General features: G+C 43.5%; 2 protein-coding genes across 6 annotated transcripts in view; one reads left to right on the top strand and one right to left on the bottom strand.

Annotated features, from left to right (window-relative positions):
- The window catches only part of strada (STE20 related adaptor alpha), a 96,387-nt gene extending 95,124 nt beyond the window's left edge, over nucleotides 1–1,263 (bottom strand). For all 3 annotated transcript variants that reach the window (XM_041173751.1, XM_041173752.1, XM_041173754.1), the window contains exon 1: nucleotides 1,178–1,263. The gene's annotated coding sequence lies outside the window, so the exon portion shown is untranslated. The remainder of the gene's footprint in view (nucleotides 1–1,177) is intronic.
- A 487-nt stretch (nucleotides 1,264–1,750) lies between these two features.
- Nucleotides 1,751–13,640, top strand: part of ddx42 (DEAD (Asp-Glu-Ala-Asp) box helicase 42) — a 108,008-nt gene continuing 96,118 nt past the window's right edge. Inside the window, exon 1 of one of the 3 annotated variants that reach the window (XM_041173396.1) lies at nucleotides 1,751–1,861. The gene's annotated coding sequence lies outside the window, so the exon portion shown is untranslated. Of the gene's footprint in view, nucleotides 1,951–13,640 lie in introns of all 3 variants that reach the window. The other 2 variants (XM_041173395.1, XM_041173397.1) reach the window with 2 other exon arrangements.

The raw sequence follows: 13,640 nt of genomic DNA, 5'->3' as shown, positions 1-13,640 counted from the left end.
AGAGCATTATCTGAATGCAAGTTCTTTCTTTTACTTAAAAAAGACTACATGAGGTTAAATCACAATTCATAAACTCAGGCTAACAATTAACTACAGTACTGAGGGAGTGCAACATTACTTTCATCAGGTAGCTATAAGCAATTTCACAAGGTTATTGGATGGAGGGCAGGCTGTTGCCCCTGTATCACCTCATTGTTTGTGGGAGCTTGCTGCGCACAAATTGGCTGCCACATTTCCTACATTACAAGTGAGTACACTTGTAAAGTACTTTGTTGGCTGGTCACAAAAGGTGTTATACAAATGCACATTTTTCTTTTTCTTCCAGCAATTTCCATATTGTGCCACTAAATACAGATTAATTGGTCAATTGTTTCATTGTTGATTAGGATCATGTGTACCAATTGCTTGCCACATTCTCTATAAAACTCCAGAGGAAGTATTTCAAAAGCTATGAAACACTTCAGAACATGCTGGGGATGTGCATAAAGGACTTGCATCTAAACAGCTCACATCATCAGGGAATCCCAAAACAGACAAGTAATACTTCAAATGTAGTTACAGTTGTAACAAGAAAAACATGGCAATGAATTTGCACATTGCAAACTCCCACACAGAAATATGACAACCACCAAATAGTTTATGTTTAAAAGAGGAATAAACATTGGCTAGGGCACCAAAGAGAACACCCCTGTTCCTTGAAGTAGCACTTTTACATCCACCTGAGAGAAGCAACAAGGTTTCCCAGCTCATCAGAAAGGAGGCACCTCCGACAGTGCAGCACTCCCTCAGTACTGGCATTAAAGTGTCAGGTTGGATGATGAGCTCCAGTCTCAACAGTGGGACTTGACTCCCTTACCTTCTGACTCGGATGAGAGTTATCCAGAGTCCCGACTAACCTATAGACATGTATAATGCCAGGGCTTCCCCCCGCACCCACCCCCACCAACTGAGGTGAAAGGTTTCCCGGTTGAAATGTCAAGCTGCCCTGCTCCCCGCAGATGCTGCCTGGCCTGCTGAGTATTTCTAGCACGTCCTGAGTGCTGCAGGAGCCGGGATATGGCTCCCTTATCCCAGGAGCAGCCTCAGCTCTGAGGTAAAAGCCAGTCCTCGGTCCCGGGGCAGATTTTAGCCCCAGTTCCCACCCCATTCCCCTGGCCGAGCCAGTGCCGCCACTCACCGCGATCTGCTGCCGTCTCTCCCTCTCTCTCTCTCGGTCCGGACAATCCAGTGCTACATGTCCCGCCTCCCATGCCAATGCCCATTAGTCCTTTCACTCTGATTGACGTCAGCGGCGGAGTGGGCGGAGCAGCCGTTCATATCCATAATTGGTTACTGCTCCTGTCAATCAGCCTACACCCGCCTTCCCAAGGTGTTAGTCAAAGGTCATCGGCCGTGGCTTTGCTCGTGACGTCATCAACACACTCTTCCACTCCTTTTCCATTTTTGATTTCTGGCCGGTAACAAACTGCCTTTTATTCACTATGAATCTTTTATGTTTTTATTTCGCGGTTGTAAGGGCCATTTCGAAAAATAGTGCATGAGGCAGTAATTGCCCCTTGACCCAGTGACGTAAGACACTTTAATTAAAATGTCAAATATTGTCAGAGTTTTTTTATTTCTTCGCGTGGTGGTTATAACTTTACTGCTGCTTTCTGGCAGTTTTTGAGAGAAGCGCGTGCAAAAAGAATTGTGAAAAATAAACGAAAAGTTTGCTGGGGGGGGTGGGGGGGCAGAGGGCAGGCAGTGCGCATGCGCGGCGGTGCTCGAGACTTTTCTCTTTTTGCTCGGGGGGCTGGAGCTGGTGGAGAGACCGGGGATCGGGATCGGGAGAGACCGGGGATCGGGGCCTGGCGGAGACGCGGTGAGAAAGAGTGAGGACAAGCGCCGCGCTGAGGAATATCAACGCCGTGTGTTTATCGTCCCTCAAGTAGACTGGGGCCTGCTGCTGAGGTAGGGCCTGGATCCTCCCGCTCGGTGCGTCCCCCCGCCCCCCGCCCGGGGGCCTGGACCCCCCGCTCGACCCACCACACCCGGGGGCCTGGACCCCCCGCTCGACCCACCACACCCGGGGGCCTGGACCCCCCGCTCGACCCACCACACCCGGGGGCCTGGACCCCCCGCTCGACCCACCACACCCGGGGGCCTGGACCCTCCGCTCGACCCACCACACCCGGGGGCCTGGACCCCCCGCTCGACCCACCACACCCGGGGGCCTGGACCCCCCGCTCGACCCACCACACCCGGGGGCCTGGACCCCCCGCTCGACCCACCACACCCGGGGGCCTGGACCCCCCGCTCGACCCACCACACCCGGGGGCCTGGACCCCCCGCTCGACCCACCACACCCGGGGGCCTGGACCCCCCGCTCGACCCACCACACCCGGGGGCCTGGACCCCCCGCTCGACCCACCACACCCGGGGGCCTGGACCCCCCGCTCGACCCACCTCCCCCGCTCCATCCCCCCCACCCGGGGCCTGGATCCCCGGTGTTGCCGCCCTGAGTGCTTCGCTGTGAGGCCGGGAGTGTTGCTTGTTGGGCAGGAGGTCAGTGGCTGTGTACAGGATTGGGATCCTTCCTGTCCCCAGCCTTGCTGACCTGCACCGCCTGCCTCTTGTGGAGCCAGAGTCCCTGTTTAAATACCGAGTGCCGGCAGTCACCTAACCTGATGAATTTAATTGTTACAATCTTATTTACATCACACAATGGAACTGGCCGTCGGCATCTGCAAAGAAAGATGTGTTTATGTTTTGGATTGGAGACCTTTGGTTGGAACGTGGATGTAGTCTACATCTACACATTTTTTATAATTAGGTATCGTGTTAACTGGCAGGAATGACATTTTGTGTGGGTCTTTTACTAACCATCTAACGGGATCAAAATCTCTCTGGGTTTGTGAGTGATCATCCAGGACACGAACTGTTGATAATGTGATTGTCACGAACACATGATGTGTGAAAGACTGGCCTCTTCAAAGCGCTTTACAGCCAACTAAATTGTAGTCATTGTTGCAATTTAGGAAACGTGGCAAACAATTTGTACACTGCGAGCTCCCACGAATGAGTGAGAATGACTAGATAATCTGTGTTTGTGATGTTGATTTGAGAGATAGCAGGACACGAGGGATAACTGCCCTGCTTTTCTTCAAAGTAGTGCTATGGGTGCTTTTACATACACCTGAGAGGGCTTAACAACTAATCTGAAATGGAGCACGTTCAGCATTGCAGCACTCCTAAGTACTGCTTTAGAAGGCCAGCTTGATTTTTGTGCTTAAGTTCTGGAGTGGGACTTGAATTCACAGCTTCTGACTCAGGTAGCAGTGCTACTAACTTGACACATGATTGACCTCCACTATTTCTAGCTGTTCACCATTTGGGAAAAAAACATTGTTCTATCCTTTTTAGATCCAAAGTGGTGACTTAACATTTGCTTGCATTGAAATCTAGTTGTCACAGTTTTGCCCATTCATTCATTCAATCTATCAATATCACATAATTTTATGCTTCCCTCCATAATGCTTACAGTGCTGCCTATCTTTGGGTCAGGAGCAAGCTTGAATATGCAACTGTCTATCCCACATCCAAGTCACTAATAAATAGTGAATAGTTGAAGACCCAGCCACATCCTGACAGGAGACCACTAATCACATCCTGCCAGTTAGAGTATCTGCCCATTATCACTATTTTCCATCGCCTGCTACTCAGTTAATATCCAACCAGATCAATAATTTGCCTTCAATTCCGTTTGCTTGTGGTAACCATTTCAAAGGAGGAACTTTATCAATTTATTTATTATGTCCATAGACCTTTCTCTGCACAATTTTAGTCACATTTTCAAAAAATTCTATCAGAATCATCAGCCATGACCTACCCTTTACAAATCCATGCTGCTTCTCTGATCAGCTGAAAATTTTCAAAGTGTTCAGTCACTTTATCCTTTGAACTTTGGAAGATTATAATTGAGCATCAGAAATGTTCTCACCTACTTTCTTTAAAACCCTGGGATGGAAATCATCTGGAAGATTTGTCACTTTAGGGCCATTATTGTCTTCATTACTGTTATTTTGCTTAATTAGTTTTGGTGCGTCCCCATCTCTGATTCAAGATCTACTTCCTTGAGGAGCCTGTCTACTGTACTGACCACAAAGTAACAATTTAAAATGTCTGCAATTTTCTTACTTTTTGTTTAGAACATCATTATAAGTTTTCAAAAGACAACATTACTCCTGATCGCTCCCTTTTAAATAAAAGTGTAAACATTATGGTGTTGATTTTGATATTTTCATAAGCTGCTTGGATAAGTAAGTAGTGTTTGCTACTGCACAGAGTGAGGCAGCACACAGTGACCTGGGAACCGAGTGCCAAGTTTTGAATTTGGTGCAGAGGGGGAAGGAGGTGCTGCTTTTTGCTTTGTTTTCTCCAGTAGCTGGTGAGCTTTCTTTTGTCTCCAAGCGAGGAGACTGTAGTGTGCTATTACTTTTGTTTACCAGTTACTAATTTAGTTAAGTAATCAAATAAATAAGGTTAGAAGGACATGGTAGGGCAGGTGGTATATCATGGCATAAAACCTATTTTAGATCTAGTATTGTGCAATGAATCAGGGTTAATTAGTAATCTCGTAGTAAAAGTTCCATCGGAAAAAAGTGATCAGAATACAGCTGAATTCCATTATAAGTTTGAAAGTGACGTACTTTATTCCCAAACAAGAATCTTAAACTTAAATGAAGCAAATTACATAGGTATGAGGGAGAGCTGGCTATGATAGATAGGATAAATAGACTAAAAGGTATGGCAATAAATAAACAGTGGGAAACATTTAAATAAATAATTCAAAGTGGTTAACAAGAATACATTCTATTAGAAAGCAAAACTCAGCAAGAAAGATCCATCCAGGGCTTGCTAAAGAAGTCAAGGATAGTATTAGATTAAAAGAAGAGGCTTATAATATGACAAAGATTAGTAGTAAGCCTGAGGATTCTGAGTGTTTTTAGAAAACAGCAAAGGGCCACTGAAATGTTGATAAAAAGAGCAAAGATAAAATGACTAAACCATCCAGGAATATAAAAACAGTTTGTAAGAGCTCTTACCTACTATGTAAAAAGGAGAGTAGCTAAAATAAACATTGGTGGACCAGTAGACAGGCACAGGAGAAATTATCATGGAGAATGAGGAGATGTCAGAGATAGAACAGATCGACGACTCCCCAGAGCCTGATGGCCTACATTGTAGGGTTCTAGCTGCAGAGATAATGCTGATTATGATTTTCCAATATGCTAAAGATTCTTGAATGGTCCCAGCAGATTGGAAGTTAGCAAATGTAACTCAATTTAAGAAAGGAAGGAGAGTAAACTGGAACCTATAGTTAGCCTGATGTCGGCCATTGGGAAAATGCTGGAATCTCTTATTAAGGAAGTCTTAACAATGTACCTAGAAAATCATAGTCCGTTCAGACAAAGTCAGCGTGGTTTTACGACAGGCGAATCACGTTTGACAGATTGTTTTTTGAAGGTGTAACTTAAAAGGGTAGAATAAGGGAAGCCAGTAGATGCTGTATATTTAGATTTCCAAAAGGCTTTCATTGAGGTGTCACACAAAAGGTTACTATGCAAAATAAGGGCTCATTGAGTCAGGGATAATATATCAGCATGGGTGAAGGATTGGCTAACGAACAGGAAGCAGGCAGTAGGGATAAATGGGGCACTTTCAGTTCGGCAGACCGTGACCAGTGAAGTGTCACAAGGATCAGTGCTGGGGCATCAGCCATTTGTAACCTATATTAATGACTTAGGCAAAGAGACCAATGGTAATGTATCTAAGTTTGCTGATGATGCAAAGCTCAGTGAGAATGTAAACTGTGGAAAGGACACAAAGAAGCTGCAAAGAGATATAGTCAGGTTAAGTGAGTGGGCAACAGGGTAGCAGATGTATAATAATGTGGGAAGTGTGGGGTTGTTCACTTTGGTAGTAAGAGTAGAAAAGCAAAATATTTAAAAAGGCATGAAACTTGTAAATGTTGATGTTCAGAGGGACTTGGGTATACTCGCACAGGTTATATAGAAAGTTTGCATGGAGGTACAGAAAGCAATTAGGAAGACAAATGGCAAGTTGGCCTTTATTGCAAGGGGAGTGGAGAACAATAATGAAGTCTTGCTACAATGGAACAGGGTTTTGGTGAGACCACTCCTGGAGTAGTGTGTGCAGTTTTTGTCTCAATATTTAAGGAAGTATATAATTGTACTGGTGGTGTAGCGAGGGTTCACCTGATTTGCCCCCGGGGCAATTGGGTCGATATTCTCTGGAGTTTAGAAGAATGAGAGGTGATCTTTTGAAATATACAAGATTCTGAAGGGGCTTGATAGGGTAGATACCGAAATTTTTCTACTGGCCAGGGAATCTAGAACAAACGGACATGATCTCAGGACAAGAGTCAATTTAGGACTGAGATGAAGAGAAGTTTATTCATTCAGAGGCTTATGAATCTTTGGAATCCTCTATCCCAGACAGTTTCAGATACTCCATTATTGAATATATTTAAGGCTGAGACAGACAGATTTTTGGTGTGTCAGTGAACCAAGGGCTATGGGGAGCTGGCAAGAAAGTGGAATTAAGTGGATCAGCCATGGTAGTACTGAATGGCAGAGCAGGCTCAACAGGCTGCATGGGCTACTCACATTTCTTATGTTCTTTTATCATTTGCAAGCTTCTTTCAATATTCACATTCTATATCTCTTACTATCTGTTTTGTTACATAGAAACTAGGAGCAGGAGTAGGCCATTTGGTCCTTTGAGCCTGCTCTGCCATTCAGTATGATCATGGCTGATCCTCTATCTCAATGCCATATTCCTGTTTTCTCTTCATACCCCCTGATGTCCCTAATATCCAAAAAATGATCAGCTTCTCCCTTGAATCTACTCAGTGACCTGGCCTCCACAGCCTTCTGAGGTATAGAATTCCACAGATTGACTACCCTCTGGGTGAAGAAATTTTTCCTCATCTCAGTCCTAAATGGCCTGCCCCATATCCTGAGACTGTGGCCCCTGGTTCTAGACTCCCCAACCAGTGGAAACATTCTCCCTGCATCCAGTCTGTCTAGTGTTATTAGAATTTTATATGGTTCAATCAGATCCCCTCTCATTTTTCTAAACTCTAGTGAATATAGGCCCAGTTGAACCAATTGCTCCTTATAATGACAGTCCTGCCATCCCCTGTATCAGCCTAGTGAACCTTAACTGCACTCCCTCTATGGCAAATATATCTTTTCTTAGGTAGGGAGACCAGAACTGCATGCAATACTCCAGGTGGGGTCTCACCAAGGTTCTGTATAACTGCAGTAAGACATCCCTACTTCTGAACTCAAATCCTCTTGCAATGAAGGCCAACATACCATTTGCCTTCCTAATTGCTTGCTGCACCTGCCTATTTATTTTCATTGACTGGTGTACCAGGACACCCAGATCCTTTTGTACATCCATATTTCCCAATATATCACCATTTAAATAATACTCTTTTCTGTTTTTCACACCGAAGCGTATAACTTCACATTTATCCATGTTGTACTGCACCTGCCATCTGTTTTCCCACACAGACAACTTGTCTAAATCGCCCTGAAGCCTCCTTGCCTCCTCCTCACGGCTCTCAGCCTCTCCCAGTTTTGTGTCGTCAGCAAACGTGGAGATATTGTATTTGGTTCCCTCATCCAAGTCATTTATATGTATCGTGAATAGCTGGCCCAAGCACTGATCCCTGTGGTACCCTACTAGTCACCACCTGCCAACCGGAAAAAGACCCATTTATTCCCACTCGCCGTTTCTGGTCTATCAACCAATTCTCAATCCATGCCAGTATACTACCCCCAATCCTATGTGCTTTAATTTTGCCCACTAGCCTCTTATGTGGGACCTTATCAAAAGCCTTCTTGAAATCCAAATACACCACATCCACTGGTTCTCCCTTATCTATTCTACTAGTTACATCCTCAAAAAACTCAAGCAGATTAGTTAAGCATGATTTCCCTTTCATAAACCCATGCTGACTTTGTCTAATCCCAATAATGCTTTCCAAGTGTTCTATTACTATGTCTTTTACAAAAGACTCTAGCATTTTCCCCACTGTGTTAGGCTAACTGGTCTATAATTCTCTGTTTCTTTCTCTCCCTTTTTTATATATAGTGGAGTTACATTTTCCACCCTCCAATCTGTAGGAACTGCTCCAGAGCCTATAGAATTTTGGAATATGACCACCAATGCACCCAATATTTCCAGGGCCACTTCCTTTCATACTCTGGGGCGTAGATTATCAGGCCCTGGGGAATTTTTAGCCTTTAACCCATTAATTTCTCTAGCACCATTGTTTTTACTAATACTGATTTTCTTCAATTCCTCCCTCTCACTAGACCCTTGGTTCTCTAACATTTCTGGGAAATTATTTGTGCCCTCTTTTGTGAAGATAGAACCAAAATACGTATTCAATTCTTTGTTCTCCATTACAATTTCCCCCGTTTCTGACAGTAAGGGACCTATGTTTGTCTTCACTAATCTTCTGTTCACATATTTATGGAGGCTTTTACAGTCAGTTTTTATATACCTTGCAAGTTTACTCTCATACTCCATTTTCCCCTTTTTGATCGATCTTTTTGTCCACTTTTGCTGAATTCTAAACAGCTCCCAATCTTCACGCTTGTTGCTTTTTCTGGCAATTTTATATGTCTCCTCTTTGGATCTAATACTATCCCTAATTCCTTTTGTAAGCTATGGTTGAGCCACCTTTCCTGTTTTATTTTTGCGCCCGACAGGAATGAACAATTGTTGTAATTCATGCATAAGTTCCTTAAATATTAGTCATTGTCTATCCTCTGTCAACCCTTTTAGTAAAGTTCCCCAATCTATCATTGCCAACTCGCACCTCATACCCACAAAGTTCCCTTTATTTAGATTCAGGACCCTAGTTTCAGATTCAATTTCTTCACTCTCCCATCCTAATGAACAATTCCCATTTTATGGTCGCTCTTTCCCAACAACAAGATTGATAATGAAGCCTTTCTCATTGCACAATACCCAGTCTAGGATAGCTTGCTCTCTAGTTGGTTCCTCAACGTTTTGGTCCAAAAATCCATCACGTACACAGTCCAGGAAATCCTCCTCCACAGTATTACTGCTAGTTTGGTTTGTCCAATCTGTATGTAGATTAAAGTCATCCATGATTACAGTTGTACCCTTATAGCGCGCATCTCTAATTTCCTGCTTAATGCCTTCCCTTCCATCTCCATTACTGTTTGGGGGCCTATAGACACACCCCACCAATGTTTTCTGCTGCTTGGTGTTTCTTATATCCACCCAAATAGATTCCACATCGTGATTTTCTAAGCCAATATCCTTCCTATTGCATTGGTTTCCGCCTTTACTAACAATGCTACTCCACCAAGGAAAGGTCCCTATTTGTCTGTCCTTCCAAAATATTGAATACCCCTGGATGTTCAGTTCCCGTCCTTTGTCACCCTGCAGCCATGTCTCCGTAATTGCAACTATATCATAACCGTTTATATCTATTTGCACTGTTAATTCATCTGCCTCATTGCGAATGCTACATGCATTAAGATACAATGCCTTTAGACTTGTCTTTTTAACCTTGTTAGTCATCTTAGCTTTATTTTGCACTATGACCATATTTGTTTTTCGCCCTTATTTTTTCTGCCTTTCACTTTTGCTTCTTACTTTTCCGTCTTTTGTTTCTTTCATTGTTTTCCCGCTGCTCAGGTTCCCATCCCCCTGCCATTCCAATTTAAACCCTCCCTGACAGCATGAGCAAACACCCACCCACCGAGGACATTGGCCCCAGTCTTGCCCAGATTGCCCCATCCTTCTCCAAAACTGATCCCAGGAATTTGAATCCCTCACCCTTACACCATTTCTTCAGCCACGTGTTCATCTGATATATCCTGTTATTTCTACTCTCGCTAGCATGTGGCACTGGTAGTAATCCTGAGATTACTACCTTTGAGGTCCGACTTTTTAATTTACATCCCAATTCCCTACATTCAGCTTGTGGGATCTCATCTCTTTTACCCATGTTGTTGGTACCAACATGTACCATGGCCACTGGCTGTTCACCTACCCCCTTCAGAATGCTCAGTAGCCTCTCTGAGATATCCTTGACCCTGGCACCAGGGAGGCAACATACCATCCTGGAGTCTCTTTTGCGGCCGCAGAAATTCTTGTCTGTTACTATTGAATCCCCTATCACTATAGCCCTGTCACTCTTCTTCCTTCCCTCTTGTGGAGCAGAGCCACCGGTGGTGCCATGGACTTGGCTCCTGCTGCTTTCCCTTGAGAAGTCATCTTCCCCAACAGTGTCCAAAATACTAGTTCTGTTAGAGAGGGGGACAGCCACAGGGGCCTCCTGTACTACCTGCCTTCCTCTACTCTGCCTGTTCAGTCTTTACCTGCAGTGTGACCACCTCACTAAACGTGCTGTCCACTATAATCTCAACATTGCAGATGCTCTACGGTGAATCCACCCGTAGCTCCAGCTCCGAAATGTGGTTAGCCAGTAGCTGCAGCTGGACACACCTTCTGCACACATGGTCGCCAGGAACACTGGAAGTGTTTGTGACTGCCCACATAGCACAGGAGGAGCATATCATTGGTGTGAGCTCTGCTCCCATGACTTCCCTTTAGACTAAGCTCATTAGCTGCTCCCTTTAAAGAATACTAATTATACTAGGGGCCATATTCTACTCCAAACACTCCCACTACAGTCTAAACTCCTCACCTTATTTTGTTTAAGCTAATGGACTGCAACAGTTTAATTAGTAGAAAAAGTAGAAGTACTCACCTGACCCTACTTACCAATCTGCTGCCTCCCCGTGTCGTGTCACTTTTTGAATCGTGACATCCTTGTGCTGCTTTCGGCCCTGAATCTCTCTGGAACTCTTGCTCTGACCTCGCGCAGCATTCAGCCCCTGAGTCCAAATCCCGCTCTTTCTATATCTCCGCTCTGACTTGCAGCTCCCATTCCTTTTAAATATTACCAAGGCTGCTGCTCCTCTCATACTGCCTCTCAGCCCTGCTTTGGGGGACCATCAGATGTTTTATTGTTCTTATAACTCTTGGGTCACCGGAATCTATGCAATGGAATCTCTGCTATGTTTTCGTTTTATTTTCTCTTTTGGTTTTAAGTTGTCCCTTACCTCTTAAAGGTCCATGGGTTTTTTTTGGATAAGTAGAGCTCTTGCCCCTTACAGTTATAAACTGAATCTGTGTCATGTTAAATTCTTTTTTGAACAACTCCTACTGACTTTTGTTGAATTTTTCATTAATAGATTTGCCCAGTTCATTGTCAGTAGTGTTCCATTCCATTGCAGTTAGCCTTATCAAATTTAGGCATTTTAGTGGCGGTTTTGCTTTTTGTCCAATTAAATGCATTATCGAACTGGATCATAGTATGGTCACTGTTAGATTAATGTTCACACTATAAGGCTGCCTAATCTAGCTGAATACCCATTACATCAAACATGGCTTGACTTCTTACATAACAGCATAAGAAATAGCAGGAGTAGGCCATTTAGCCCCTCGAGCCTGCTCTGCTATTCAGTAAGATCATAGCTGATCTGATTGTGACCTTAGCTTCACTTTCCTGCCTACTGCACCCTCCCATAACCTTTGACTCCATTGTTGATTGAAAATCTGTGTAATGCACCATATACTCTGTCAAACCGCCTCAGAATCTTATGTTTCCATAAGATCACTTTGCATCCTTCTAAACTCCAATGAGTATCAGTCCAACCTGCTCAACCTTTTCTCCTAAGACGACAGCTTCATCCCAGGAATCAGCCTAGTGAATCTTTTCTGAACTTCTCCAATGCAAACATATCCTCCCTTAAGTAAGGAGACCAAGACTGTATGCAGTACTCCAGGTGTGGTCTCACCGATGGCCTGTACAGTTGTAGCAAGACTTCCCGACATTTATATCCATCCCCCTTGCAATAAAGGCCAACATTCCATTTGCTTTCCTGATTACTGTACTGCATGCTAACTTTTTGAGAGTCGTATACGAGGACACCCAGATCCCTCTAAACTCAGCATTCTGCAGTCTCTTTCCTTTTAAATAATATTCTGCTTTTCTATCCTTCCTGCCCAAGTGGACAACCTTAAATTTTTCCATCTTGTACGCCATCTGCCAAATTTTTGCACACTCAGTCTATTTATATCCTTTTTCAGACTCTCTTATCCTCCTTTCAACTTGCTTTTCTACCTATCTTCATATATTCTAAGACTTGGTGCTGCAAAAGACTTTGCTGAACACACTTGAAAAATTTGCTACCTTTGACATGAGCAAATCTCCTTAACCCAATTTGTAAGGAAGCTTAAAATCTCCTATTAAAACTATGCTGCCTTTGCTACCTGCTTGCATAATCTCTGCATTAAAAAATTCTGCTACTTCACAGCTGTTAACAGGGACCTACACCCAACCACCATTGCAATCTTAAATCCTTTTCTGTTTCTTAAGTTTTCATTGCTGATTTCCTCTCATTATATCCTCTTATCATTAAAGTAATTTAATCCTTAATCACAAAGACCACACCTTCGCTATCACTTTTTCCCTGTAGACCTTATAACTTGGTATATTCAGTTGCCAGCCTTGTCATGGCAACCTTGTACTCTGTAAGTTAAATTTGCGCCTGCAATTCATTCAATTTGATCTTCATACTCCAGGAATTTTTTTTTTAAAGAATGCTTCTTTGGATCAGATTTCAACCTATCCTCCTGCTCTTAAGTTTTTCTCATACATTTCATTTTTTAAAAATTACTTTACGTTGTTTTCTTTTCCCATATCATTGTGCTTTAGGCACAATAGGTATTGAGTATTTCTTTACACTTCCCTTTTGCTTTAGAATTATCACACCACCTGAGCCTTCCTCCATAACACCTCTTCCCTATTTACTAGGTTAAAATCCTAGCCTGGTTCAGATGAAGCCCATTACTACATACAATACAGTTTCCTACCTGTCCCAGTACTGGCACCAATATCTTAGGAAATGGAACCCCACTTTCTCAAACCATTCCTTTAGCTATGTGTTCATTTCCCTGAGCTGATTAACCTATATCAATTTGCATGTGGCTCAGGTAATGATGTCCTGCTGTTCTAATTTATTTCCCAGCACCTGGTGTTCTCTGAACCTGTAGTCATGTTGGGCAATGTGAAATTTGTCAGGCAGCTGGTAGATATTCTGAGCATGCTCACTCATTCAGCCATTACAGGAAGGTTCAGCACAATGCTTGTTAGGTTTGTCCACTAGAGAATAAGAGCGCCCATACCATACAAACTATTGCTGTTACAAAAACAAAATGCTGTGTTGATACTGAAAATCATGAAATAAAAACAAAAAATGCTTGAAATACTGAGCAGCTCAAGCAGCATCTGTGGAGGGAAAAACCGTTAACTTTTCAGGTTGCTGACCTTTCAATGCTGACTGCAAGAAACTGTATTCCCTACTCTCCACTCTGGAGGACTGTGACAGTGCCCACAACAAATATGGAACTGCAACAAGTTTGAGACATATATGTTGATATTTGTTTATCCATGGAGCTGGAGATCCCAAACAGCTTGGGGCCCATTCTTGGTCTCTTATTTGCATGCACACCCC

The sequence above is a fragment of the Carcharodon carcharias genome, chromosome 23, assembly GCF_017639515.1.
Source record: "Carcharodon carcharias isolate sCarCar2 chromosome 23, sCarCar2.pri, whole genome shotgun sequence".
Lineage (NCBI taxonomy): Eukaryota > Metazoa > Chordata > Chondrichthyes > Lamniformes > Lamnidae > Carcharodon > Carcharodon carcharias.
The sequence above is the reverse complement of the archived record's forward strand: the minus strand, read 5'-3'. Positions and strand labels throughout refer to the sequence as shown.